This window comes from Moschus berezovskii, chromosome 2, assembly GCF_049115385.1.
Source record: "Moschus berezovskii isolate FMDL1 chromosome 2, NW_MosBer_1.0, whole genome shotgun sequence".
NCBI classification, from domain to species: domain Eukaryota; kingdom Metazoa; phylum Chordata; class Mammalia; order Artiodactyla; family Moschidae; genus Moschus; species Moschus berezovskii.
Genome location: NC_142461.1, coordinates 118,438,165 through 118,451,715, shown reverse-complemented (window position 1 = coordinate 118,451,715; position 13,551 = coordinate 118,438,165).

Genomic DNA, 13,551 nt, shown 5'->3' with positions numbered 1-13,551 from the left:
TCATGACAGACCACATTATCTAGACAACTTACGTGGCCTAACGGATTTGACCATTAGTACTGCAACTCCATTCACTCATTTCCCTTCCATATTCACCAAACAACTTAACTCAATTTTTTAAATTCTTCACATTAGCCTTTATTTGGTAGAATAGCTGCTCATTTTGTTTTAAAATATAAGTGAGCATGCCATCAATCTTGATAAGAGAAGTGCTTCTTAATAACAGAATAGTCAGATACAATGTTTTAGGAGTAGTTTCTATTATTGTTCTTAAACATATGCAGTTAGGATATCTACCAAACAAAGCTGGTCTTAATCTTTCTTTCATTCATTTTCTGTATCATTATCTGACTATTAAAGCTACTGAATATTAAATGGAAAGCTACATCCTCATTCTGTGACTAATATTTATATGTGTTTGCCCCCAGGCCAAAAGACTACTCTGAGTTTGGTTAGATCTCAGGATTTTTCTAGGATCCTGCTTCCAGTCTTCAATCTTGGGCTCTTTGGATGTCACAATGATCACTTTTGACACTCAGACCACCAGAACTTGATGCTGCTTCTGTCATTCCATTTACAGCAGTGGAAGCAAAACATCCCCCCTCTTGCCTCCCAGGGTGACCAAGTTTATCTTGATAGGTAGACTAGTCACAGTAAAATAGCCTCTTTAGTAACTGACCAAGTCTTTGAAACAGATGGCTTTACATATATATTTGTTCCTATTGCATATTCCCAGACAAGGGTCTGTGTACAGACCTCAGAAGTGCTAATACTGGGCAGCTCCATGAGTAAGCTTAGAGTCTGTTCTCCCTCTTCTGTTTTCATTGTCTTAAGGAATTTCAAGGGTCACTCCATGATGATCCCGCACCCAAATGTCCATTTCCCCAGAAGCAAGGGCAATAGCTCTGTCCTCACTGAGAAGGACTTTGTAGCCTCTTCCCTCACCCCAAAATGTAGAGCTCCAAAGAAGTCACCTTTCCTAAAACAGAACCTGAGAATATTGTTACAAAACTGATTTAAAAAGAAGCCGCAGCTTATTTCTTTCCAGAAATCGCTACTCCTTGTGAACTCTGCTTGAACCTAAGAAGCAGGAACGGGTCATAAATCACTTGGACAATGGTCAACTGTTCAGTGGCTCATCTTTTCGAGCTCCCCCCCCCTTTAGGGCTTTCTTTTCTCGCCCTTTGGTACCTCTGCTCATTTGGGCCCCGGGACCCAAATGCCTTGGGGTGAAGACTAAGCCGCGTAGGGGGAGGGGTGGTCTTCCAAGTCCTCAGCCGCCCTTTCCTCTCCTCCTCTCCTCTACCCCCAAATCCTGCCCCCACCCCTGGCCCGGAACACCGGCCAAGGCAGACACCCCAGAACCCCGCCGGCGCCATCCTCGGCTCCTCCTAGGGCAGGCACGCCAAATGGAATCTAGCTGGCTCTTTTCTCGTGGTCCCGGGAAGTTGCCCAGCTCAGCTCGGAGGCCCAACCGCCGGCCGGGAATGCAGGGCCAAACGGTCCTCAGCCGAAAGGGAGACGGCCTCCTTGGAGCCACCACCGCCGGATCCCCGCCGCACCCTCTGCGCCTCCGAATCAGCCGAACCCTTATACTTGCCCACTGCACTTAATTCTGCCTGGGATCAATACCTAAATATGATACCGAATAAATAAAAGGCGCTCAAAGCGGCTGGGGGACGGAGTTATTAAGCAGCTGGAGCTCTCACGGTGCATATCAATGCACCTGTCATTGTGGTTTGTAGCAAAATTTATGACTGCGAGCACGGCTGCAGTAAACGCTTCAGTAAGGAATGAAAAGAAAAACACTTCCCAAGGCCCGGCACTTTTCAGAAGTGGAAAACAGGCTCTGCGTAGGAGGAGGCGCAGAAAAGAATTCCCTGCTCCTCACTTTTCCCGGCCCCGCGCCCGGGGAGTAGGGGGAGTATATAAAGTGGCCTCTGCGGACCTCCCGGAGCAGCTCTGCTCGGCGGCCGGACTCGGGACGCGAGACCAGGGACCGGAGACCTGCCGCCCGCCACAGCCTCGGAGGCCAGGCCGGAGGCTTGCCGGCCGCACCGAGGCCCGCCCCGCGCGCGTTCGCCCGCCGCCCTCAGTGGCCGCGCAAAGGCTGAGGGGGCTGGGGAGGAAGGCGGCTGCAGTCGCCCGGTGGTGACTAGAGCTGCGATCGTCGTAAAATCAAGGTCGGGTCGGATTAGTCTGTGCAACTTGAAAGAGAAGGGGTAGGCGTTGGGGTGCAGGTTGCTTCTATTGCTTTTTTTTTTCTTCTAAGGTTCGAACTTGTCTGGGTTTCTGTGCTTTACCTGAATCAGGGCCTTGGAAATCCACAGATCTCTTTCTGGCAGACAACAGTCTTGCTGGGCATCCTCATTAATTCACTGGAACCGAGCAACGATTCTTCCTTCCCTGCTGGCTTTACTGCTTCGGGATTGGAAACGACTACTTTTCCGATTTGCTAAGGAGGGGCTCTATTTACCGTAGAGCTGGGGCAGCTTTCTGCCCACGTTCTCCTGATCTCTCAGCCTGAGCTCTTCTGCCCTATGGGAAGACCTGGAAGCGCCTTCTAAATCACTCTTATTTAGCCCAGATAACTCAATGTAATACACCCTGCATTTTAAGGCACTGGGCTCACCCTATTAAGGCGCCATAAATTTGAAGACCGATGATCGGTTATCATGTAACCGGCGGCAGTTCACACTGAGGTGATCCACTTCAAAGCGGCCCTTTGTTTTATGTTTTGATGTATGAATCCTGAGATGGCTAATTTGAGTTGCAGGACAAAATGTAAATGTAGTGGAAATTACTTTTAAAAATCACACCACTCACCACAATTTGTGTGTGTGTGTGTTCTCAAAATTTTGTCTCTAACTCTTTGTAGGCTCTTCGAGTTCCTTTTGATATTCTGTTGAGATGATCTGGAACAAAATGGAAAACTCTCAGCAGCGGCCAGTTCTTTCTTACCAACACATGCAGAGAGACATTACTCCCTTTAAGGGTGTCATAATCAATGTCACTATTTTATGTGGTGTCTGCAGCCACTCCAGGCACCTTCTCACTGGCAGAAAAGAGACTTGGTTGGCTCCTAGGGAGCAGGTGGCTTTTAACACCACAATCCTTGACTGGATGTCAGAAAGGGGAGACAGAGTGGTGGGGAAGGACCAGACCTTGCATAGGGGGTGAGTCAAATGGGTCCGAGGCACAGGGAAGCCATTCCCTCTCCTCCTATTCCAACCAAGCCCTAAAAGCCCCATGTTCCCCAATCCCCCAAGCCAAGCCCACCCTCTAAGGAGCAAAAGGGAGGGACTTCAGAATTGGGACAGAGGGAGGCTACAGCTCAGGGCACCAGAGGAGGGCAAATGTGTAGATGGGCCCGGGGGTCCTAGTCAAGGCTGCCACGTGAAGCCACAAAGAGGGAGCTGGTTGTTATTTCTTGGTTTGTACATTGTATCTACCACGATTTCCCTGAGTTTATTTCAGTCAGTACCCACCACATTCTTGGCCTGGGCTGCCCACAACTGGGTCGGGATCAAACCAGCTGCAAACCGGCAAAGAAGCAAACACCCCTTCCACCCCACCCCAAAACAGACCAAGCTGCCTACCACTGCCTGCGCTCAGCGGGTGCCCGCCCTGGTCAGGTGAAAGGAGAGACATAGTCCCCTCCTCTTGTATCTGCCCTGTGCAATTTGTCGACTCAGTAGTTTGCAAACACTAAACTGTGCTGGGGAAAGCCCCACACAAAGCATTCAGGGCCCTTCTAAAGACCAGAGCGCGCAGCCATAAGCCTTTGAAGTGACCTTTGGCTCGCGCGGCAATAACTCACCCCTTAATGAACACCCAACGGAAGCGCCTCGGAGAGATCCCGGACCGGTAGGGCTCCTAACACCGCGCCCGGGCTTCAGTTCCCCAGCCAGTCCCAGACCCAGAGGGCCCGCTCCACGGAGCCGGCCCGGAGGGCTGCGCGGTGGAAGCACGATATACTCGAGCCCTCGGACCGGATCAGCGGGTCCTGAAGCCACTTTATATGATACATTCACGTGGGCGGACAACTTTCGACACTTGGTTATTTCTTATTTATTTGGGGGGAAAAAGTTCTTCAGAATTATGCACTTCCCCTCAGAAGATCTAAATTGTGAGGCCGCCCAGTGCCGCGATTCCCCCATGCCTGTAGCTAGATTTTGTTTTCCCAGCCGCGGAGGAACCGGGTAAGTTACTCCCGGGCGTTCTTGGGGTGTGCGGTGCGCTCTGGGTGCACCTTGGGCAGAGGAAAGCAAAGAGGACCCCAAGGTGGCCAAAATTGGGCTGCCCAGGGCCCCCATCATCTTCTGGAAGGCTCTTTCCTCCACCCACCCATCAGCCAGCATGGGTCCAACTAACTTCAGCCTTCTGGCTTGCCCAGCCTTCTGCAGGCTTTATCCTGCTGGCTCTGAGCCACCAGCTCAAGTACCCCTTTCACAGCCAGAAAGGGGGAGCAGGAAGGAACCCCCCGTCTCAGAGCTTCAAGAAGAGCTGGTCCCATCAGACCTAGCCATGTATCCCATCCCCTACCAGTACCCCGGGAAAAGGGGAAAAGCCTTTTGGATAGAGAGCCTTGGTGCGGATTATTGAAATTTTCGGGGAAGTTATAAGTGAGTGCTCCACGGGGCCAAATGAAATGCTGCTCGCAGTAATTGGATTCAGCTGACTAAGTTGGCAGGCGTGCAGCTCAAGGCAGCAAGAGAAGAAAAATGTCCAGCGACTTTAACTTCTGATGGAGCCAAGCGTCAGCGATTGACCAAACAAGTTTACTGCTCTCCTTTGATGGCCAGGACCCTGGGAGTCTGTCCCTCTCTGGCTGAGACCTGTCCCAACTTAGGTTAAGGGAGTGTTCCTTGCTTTCTGGGTCCCTTTCCCAAAGAGGCCCAGTCTGGCCTAGCCCTATAGCAGTTTTCCAGGAGCTAGGAGCTGCTCACTCATGGGGCCGCTTTCTCAGGCTTTGGTGCTGGGGAAAGACCCAGGATGAACTGTCCTGTGCTCCCACATCCAGGACACAATACACAAAATGATGGATGGGATGCAGGAACCAAAATATTATTTAGCTGTCATTTCAGTTTCTTTAAGAAGGACCCAGAAGCCCTAAACCTTTTCTCTGCCACTACTGCAGTCAAAAACCAGATTAGTGAGGAGGACTGTGGAGGTGCCCCCCAAACTCTTTTGGGTAGTTTGGGGGTTCTCTTGAATTGGGGGAAGAAGCTTGAATAGCACGTTAACCTCACAGAGAAAAAAAAAATTAAGCCAACAGTAAGAGGATAAAAAGCGTGCGTATGTGAAGCTAGCTCCCAGAACAATGCAGGGAGCTGGCTGTTCACAGAGTTTATTTTAAATACGTATAAATCAACCTGCCTGCGCCCAGCCAGGCAGCTCAAGACACGGAATTAATATGATGCTCCATCTTACTTTGGAAGTGACAGTGTTTTTTTTAAAAAAGTTTTTTATTCATTTCATTTTCCACCCATTCTCATAACTGTACATTTACCCCCCAAATACTTCCTCCAGCGCCCAGTCCCCTCACCAGCCCCCTCCTCAAACTGCCACCTCCCGCCCCTATGCCACCGGCCACCCTCCCAACCTGGCAAGGTAGTATGTCCCCCTAACCTTTGTGTAGGCGGGGAACATCCCCACAAAGCAAACCTCCTTAGAATTAATCACCGTCCTGGATGTATATGCAGAAGTGTATCTAGGTCTACACGGGCTGCCTCACCAATTGGCAATAATCAAGATCACAGATTACACAAAATAAATCATATTTAGTATCCCATTCAGGGCAGCAAGCAGCCCTGTGCCCAAAGATTTCTATTTTGTCATGCAATTGCTTACCTGGATCCCAATTTATCATAAACCTGGTGTCCTCGGCCTCAGAGTGGGCGCCAGTGGGGGGCAGAGCTAGCCTTCCCCCTTTGTCTGCAGACAACGCTGTCCCAACCCTGGTCCTGCGCGCTCCAAGACGCGGCCATATACCAGAGCACACGGAATTCCCGGTAGAACGGAACCAGGCTGAGGTTCAACTACCAATAAACGTAGGAGGAACGAATTCGCAGTCCCCGAGCTAGCTTTGCCTGCGCTACACGCCCGCCGGTCTACCGCCTGCCTGTCCGCTCCCAGGCCCAGAGCGGCGGCTACCCGCGCCCCCACCCACTTCTGGGTTCCTGCCCAGCCCTCCCAGGCCCCCCAGAGCTCGGGGTTTGTTTTCCTTTCGGAATGTGGCCCTTTCTGGATTTGAAGAGAGCCCCGGAAACCCCCTCATAGTCGGGAAATACAGACGCTGCCTTCAAATGCGAGCATATTTGTTCACGTGACCCCGAGGGAAGATTGTACTGATTGAGGCTGAAACTTTCACGCCATCCAGCCCCGGAGCGCAGCCAGGCCTGGGGGCTGGGAGGAGGGGCAGGAGGCGTGGGATCTCGGTCCCTTTCCCTGGGCAGACCAGGGTGGGTTTGGGGCGGAAGGAAAGCCCCCATCCTGAGGCCTGGGAATGACCTAGCTCCAGCCTGGCCGCTGGAAGTGGGATGGGGGCGCTGAGCGTCTCTCCCCCCACGACCTCTGACCTTGGCCCAGCCTTCCACCAGGCTGGCCCTGGGGCTGGAAATTTCAGAAGCTGCGTCTCTTATAGGCCTCTCCGGAGGCAGCTGCGGAGCATCAGAGGCCCAGGTTCCCCAAGCTCCCCAGCCGCGCCCGGTACAAGGTCCCGCATCCTCCAACACCTGGGCAAGGCTCAGCCTAGCCTAGGTGGATCGGCAGCTCTTCCCCTCCCCTGGGAGGCAATTACGTTGTAGCACAGCGCAGGCTCCCGTCCTAAGGTTGAGAGCCTCCAGCTCACAGACCCCAGGAACGCCCCTCTTCACCACCACCACAATCTGGGGCCTTGGCTCATTCCGCAGACACAACCGATGAGCCTACACTTTCAGAGCCAGAAAAAGCGCATACGCATCGGCCCAGACCAGGGGCGTTCTCCCTTCTCTGCATCTGGCGAACTTCACCCGGGTCCGCGGGGCCTGGAGCCGCCGAGACGTGGAGCCTCCGTTTGCCGCGACCTGTGAGCCTCCGGGTCTGGGCAGGGCCCTTGGATCCCGCAGGCCCAGCGACAGCAGGCCACGGCTTCCCGCTTCCTGCGGCGTCTCCAAGAACGCGAAGGGAGATGCGGGATCGGTCCCGGCTGGGCTTAGCTGGGAGAAGAGGGAGCTTCTATTTTAGAAATAGTAAATAAGGATAGATTTCCAGGACACTCCGAGTGGTCGGGTGTAATTTACGGTAAACAAGGGTAACAACTCTGCATGTGGGAAGAAGAGCTTAAAAGCTCCTGGCCAAGAAAAAAAACAAAGCTCCTGGCCAGGGCGAGCAGCCAGCCTCCAGCTCCCGGCTTGCAGTGATCCCCCACCGCACTACCCCAGCTTGACTCGCACCGGGAATCCCGCACCATGTGGGGGTGTCCACTCCATCCCCGAAGTCCCGCTTTCACAGCCGACTCTGCTTCTCAGCGGCATCGGGCACGGGGCAGATGCCCTGTTGCCACTTGCGAGGTCTCGGACAGGGGTAGGCGCATGGGCAGGGCCGCCGCAGAAGAGCCAGAAGAGGGTAAGATCCTCTGCATTCCCACTCCAGAAGCACAGGAAAGTCCCGGAGAACAGGCCACAGGCTCGAGACCCCAGACCTGTCAGCGAGCCCCTCCTTTGTTCACCTGGCCGGCCCTAGCTAGAGGCCCACTCAGGGCGCCTCCTGGAACCGGACCGTGGGTGCCCCCGTCCACCCTCACCCGGAGGACCCCGCCCCCAAGCCTCCCGCCAGGGGCCGTGCAGCCGGCCCGCAGCAAGTGTTAATCTCCAGCCAAAGAGGGGGCCCCTTTGCGGGAATTTGTCTCCAGGAAAGGATCTAAGCCTTCTTCAATCGGAGCATATGTTCATAGAGCAATAAACCGGAAAGATTTACAGTCCTCGCCCGGCCCCCAACAGCCTCGCACCCTTTCAGGAATTACTTACGATGATTTATCACACCAACCCGGGCAATTGTCACACTGATAAAATAGCCCGGGCCGGTGCCCGCCAAGCCGGGCCTTGGGAGGCTGTTGGCTGCTGGGCTGGCAACGGGGCTGGGGAGGTATTTTGTGGGTTCCTCTCTGGAGCTACCAGGGTATGTCCAGGTGGGGTGGGGTGGGGTGGGGGTGAGGTGGGAAGGGTGACAGCCAATTCTCATTGAGAAAAAACGCAAGCAGCTCAGAGAAAGCGCCCAGAATCTGCGCCAAAGTCACTTGCAAAGCACATAAACATTTGTCATCTTTGAATAATTGAATTAATGTGTTATTGTTTGAATGTATAATTCATAACGGAGGAAACTTTGTCTCTGTCCTGATGGGGGAAATATACACACGCCAAAAAAGAAATCAAAACACACACAATCCCAAAACCACCACCACACGCAGCCAGCCCCCAGCTCGCGGATACCATCCTTAAAGCCAGCTAGAGGGAAGGAGGCATCAGGGCCAGAATGAGGAGCTGGAGGACGAGAATGTCCGCTGCTGCCCCCAGCACGGACCTCCGGCAAGCTGGGGTGGGCTGGGGTGGGAGCGGGGTGCTTCGTGGGACCGACAGCTAGCTTCTCGGGAGTTCGGGAGAAAAAAGGATGAAACGAGCCAGTGGGAGAGACGGTTCCAGCATCTCATCCCTGGTCTCCCTCCAACTCTACACGCCCGTTTCCCTCCCCCACCCCCAGGCTTCCCCTCACCCCAGGGTCTTCCACTCCTTGGGCGGCAGGGAATTTCCCTGTCTTTATTCTAGATCTTCTCCCGAAATTAAAGATACGAAAATCGAGGGGGAAGAGGAACAGACTCCTTGCTGGGGTGACAGAAGCAGTAGAGCTGGGGTGAGAGGGAGGGGAGTGGGAGAAGCAACTCGGAAATCATTATCTGTTGGTTAAAATCTGCCTGGGGTAAAATTTCAACTCGATTTTATAGCCTTCCATTATGACGCAAAGAAAAATTTACGACCCTTGCTTGAAAAGAGGGCCGGGGCCTTTTCTCACCGGTTTAAGAATAGGCGGCAGATGCCGTGACAGCGACCATTGTTCCCGGTAGACACAGGCGACCGGGCAACCTCGGCCCGCGTGCGCCAGGCGCGTCCCCCAGCCGGGCGGGTTTTTACTAGTCCTGTCGCCTCTGAGCAGCCCGCGCGCACCCTCGCCCCTCGCCCCCCGCACACCCTCACACACACACACACACACACACACACATTCTCTCACACACACACACTCGGCCGCTCTCAGTAATTTTTCATAAGTGCAAAGCTTTGCTGAACCAGAGGTCACCATCCAAGCCACTAACAACTTCTTGCCGGCGCGCGCTTCCAAATCAGGAAGCAACGGGAACTATTTGTCAGCGGCCCTGACAGCTAAGTTCATTAAGGATTTAAATCCGAAGAAATAAAAGTCGCCAAAATATTTACCTGCCGGCTGCACTCCCGCGCCAGCCGCCGCCGCCGCCACCGGGGGCCGAGGGTGGAGGGCTGGGGGCGCCGCGCAGCCCCCCTCGGTGGGTGATATTCTTGGGATCCCTGCACTTTCCAAGTAGGAGAGAGCCCTTTGCGTGGCAGATTAATGACGACTCCGTGTTTCTTAAGGGACGTGCTGAATTAATTATTTCGCCAATCACGTGGTCGGGACTTGTAGAAATCTATTCTTATCATCTTCCTCGCACTTTGAAAATTCTCCGGGTTATGAAAGGCCCTCCCCCGGCTGCCGGCGAGCCCCGGCCGCCCAGCCCGGCGCGGGGGGCAGGGAGGGCTCCCCAACATGGCGGGCGCGCGGGCAGCGCCGCCTGCCTCGGGCCCCATTCACGGTCCTGTACTCCGACCGGCTGGGCTGAGCACTCGCTCCCTCCTCATCCCCCTGCCCGCGATTCCACACACACGACCGTATTGATGTATTGGTGGGCACAGGAGGAGCCATTAACCAGAAGACGGGCAGAGGACAATCATAAAATGTGTCTGAATATTTAAACTTCTGTCTGCGCACTTATAAATACACATGTCCACGCGTCTGAGGCGAGCCCTTCCATATATTAAGGACACATGTCTGATTTTTTGCATTCTGCTCATTTCCTGTCGAGAGTAAGCTCCCCCCATCTATTTTGGGACTCCTGTCTTGGCCCCCTCATCAAGGCGAGGCCAAGACGTGAAAAGCCCTCGTGAAAAAAATAGCGCGCGCCACTCTTTATAGTGGGGAGTGTTTACTGTCGTCTGGAGGGCGAAAGGGGCGCTCGGGGAAGGAGGGGCAGCTGCTGGAGGCCCCAGTGGGGCTGAACAGCACAGAAGTAGAAGGAGCCCAAGACTGGAGGCCAGAAGGGTAAGATCCAAGTAGCCACGGCCAGCCTCAGGTTGGCCCAGAGCCCAGCACCAGACACTCTTAGAGCTGGGAAGCCAGGAGATCTCTCACTCACCATGTCACAGATAGAGGGGGTCTGGGGCTGACCTCGGCCTGCACAGAGCCAAACTGGAGCCTCTTTTTAGCCCAGGAAGTTACTTATTTTCCTTTAAAAAAGAAAATAATGCCCACCCTGGCCGCCCCCCCCCAGCCTGAATTCAGTCTCTGGCTTTCCAACGCACACAAAATGTAACAGCCAAATTGGGAGTGTGTAGGTATGGGGGACGGAGAAGATGGTAGAATTTCTATGCCTTACACAGTTTAACCCTCACACATCAGGCATATTATAGAAAATAATAAAATACATTGTTTATACTGGATGTTAGCTTTTAGAAGACCTAATGAAGAATGCTTCTGTGGAGGCACCAAACAGGAGGGAGATTTCGCTACACCTTTTATTATTTCAAATATAGATCAATGAATTACATCAGAACTACAGGCAACAATTAGTATAAATAATACTTTAATCAGTGGCAGCAGAACATTGATCAGTTCTATTAAAAAAGCATCTTGTGTGAACGGACACCATGGGGCTGACTGACAGTGTTATCTCCCAACAAAAGGCTGCGATGGACAAAGTGAGGTGGGAGTCTGAGAAGCCATGTCCTCAGCAAACACTTCACTCCCCACCAGTTACTATCCCAACATACCATTTAAAAAACCCTCAAAACAAACACTTCTGGCTCATATTTGGGGGAACAAACTGGAAACACATAAAAGCAAATGGGCACTGAGCCTTTCTACACCTAGGTCTCCAGAATATGTTCCCAGAAGGAAACTCATTTCCTTCCCTGCCCTGGCCGGCTGGGGGGCCCTGCTTCTTGCCCGCCCCACTCCTGTGGGCCCAAATGGACACAAGGGTCTGATTGGGACCTCAGGGTTGAGGGCTGCCCTCTGGGCCTTGCAGGCTCCATTAACATTTCAAAAGAGAATGCCTAGAAGCCGAGAAGGAGAACTGAGACTTATAAACAAAGAATTTGTTTCTCTGATAAAATTACTTTCCAAGGTAGCGGGGCTATTTTTAAGAAGGAACTTGGGTTTTCTTCATCAAATATGCCTCTTGTCTTTCCTCTAGGGCAGAAGTGAAGGCAGTTAAGTAGTTTGCATTTGGTCTGAAGCTGGGATGAGTAACCTGAACTTCTAGGAAGGGAAGAAATCTATATAATAATTTTTATAATGCATATATAGTTGGACATTGTGAAATATATACCCCCCACACACACAGAGAAGGTTCAATGTATTAACAAATTTGGGTTTTAGGGAAGAATCTGAGCGACTTTCCAACTTGCCTAAAGATAGTAGCTCTTTTCAAATGCTACATCCAAAGACTGCTCTCCATGTTAGAGGGGGGAAAAAAGAAGAGAAGGGTAGTTAGAGTCCAAAAGGTTAAGGGTTTAGAGGTCAGTCCTCCCGGCTGAAATACAGCTAATCGAATAGAAAATTTGTCCTCTGGATGAACCTGATTCTGTAATTTAGCCGAACTTCAGTAAAATACCTTTTCAGCTTCTCAACGTGAGGGCATCAGAAAAAAGACGTCTTGACTATGTATGAACTCTGTGCTTTTTGTCATAGAAACAATGATGCAAATAATGCAGGAATATCCATCTTTAATATCCCGACGTGGCGATATTCAAGTATTGCCATGTGCAAGTCTGAGAGCCAGGCTCACCCCAAGGAGGAACAAAGAGCTGTCCCTGGGGTCTAATACAAAAGACCAAGGCTTGGAAGATACTTTGGAGAAGTGGAATTTCAGCCTAGGGACCCCAGTGAATACCTGCCCTCAGCTCTCAGGAGACACAGAGCCAAAGAACATGCCCTTAGAGGAAGTCTTTTTTCCCTCTACACTCAAATTTATTTTAAAAATTACCTCTGAAACCTAAAGTGTTCTGAAGCACTGAAAAATAGCCCCAATTCTGGATCTCCTTTTCAACCTCCCTCCTGCTCCCTCCCCACTTTTGTCACTTTTTGATAAGGAACAACCAGGGGTTTCTCTTTGGAGCCCGAGGCTTTGGGGTTTAAACTTCTGAAGCCTTGTTTCATTTGAGTCTATGAACTCTGGCCACTGCCTTTGACTCTTTCCGCTTATCCTTAAGGGTCAACATTTTAGAAAAATGAGCTTTGAATCCTTCGCAGGCAAGGCATAAGAAAAATGACTAAAGAACATCTCTCCTGTTGTTTGAGAGCGATTGTTTTAAAGCCACTATTCTCAAGGCAAGGGAGAGGAGAGGGCCTGAAAACTTTTGTACTTTTACAAATTCTGCTTCTAGTTAACAGCTTGAGGAATTCCTTAGATTTGTTTTGAAAAATTAAAACTTGGGGGGAAAAAACCCTAAGACCAACTTTTGTGGACTTCCAGATTCAGTTAGTTTTTCATTTTTTTAAAAGCAAGATTTCCTTACCTTCCCACTTTCTCCCCAGTGCACATCTCCCATACCAGCCATACACCAGTTCCTATAAAATACTGCTACATGAAGTATTTGGGGACATTCGGAATCCAGTTGGAACAGAAAATCCAGTCATTATCTAATGACCCAGAACATGGAGGTTTTGTTTTCTTTCCCCAGAAGGAAAATGTTGGACCATTTGTTTCTTTCTTTTCTCCCTTTCCTCTAATCACCCAGAACTAGTTGTAAGCACAGTGCTGAAAAACGCACATGTGGAAATATATATTAAAGAACTCAACTTTGAGTGGATCCTTCCCTTCCCTCTAGAAGGGTTAAGGGCCCCCTATATACATTTCCTGGGAGTAGGGAGGGGGTGGAGTTCCAGCCAGAAGTCAGGCCACGCACCTCTGATTCCACTCCTTGAAACTCAGCCCCTTTCCCATGTTAAGTTTTTTGGCAATACCACGTCAGTTATTTCTGTACCCCAATTCTCCAACAAATAAATATTTAAGCAAATATAAACATAAAACAACCCGTTTCCGCTTCCTTCTTAGACTCACTTCTTTGGGCATGGGGACGCTGGGAGCAAAAATATACATGTATATTTTTTCACACTGGAAATTATACAGACAACCCAGAAAGTTCAGGAATCCTGGCTCAGCTCTCCTGCTTCTATTGAAAACACCTAGCGCAGGGGCGGCCAACTTTCTGCCTCAACTCTGGC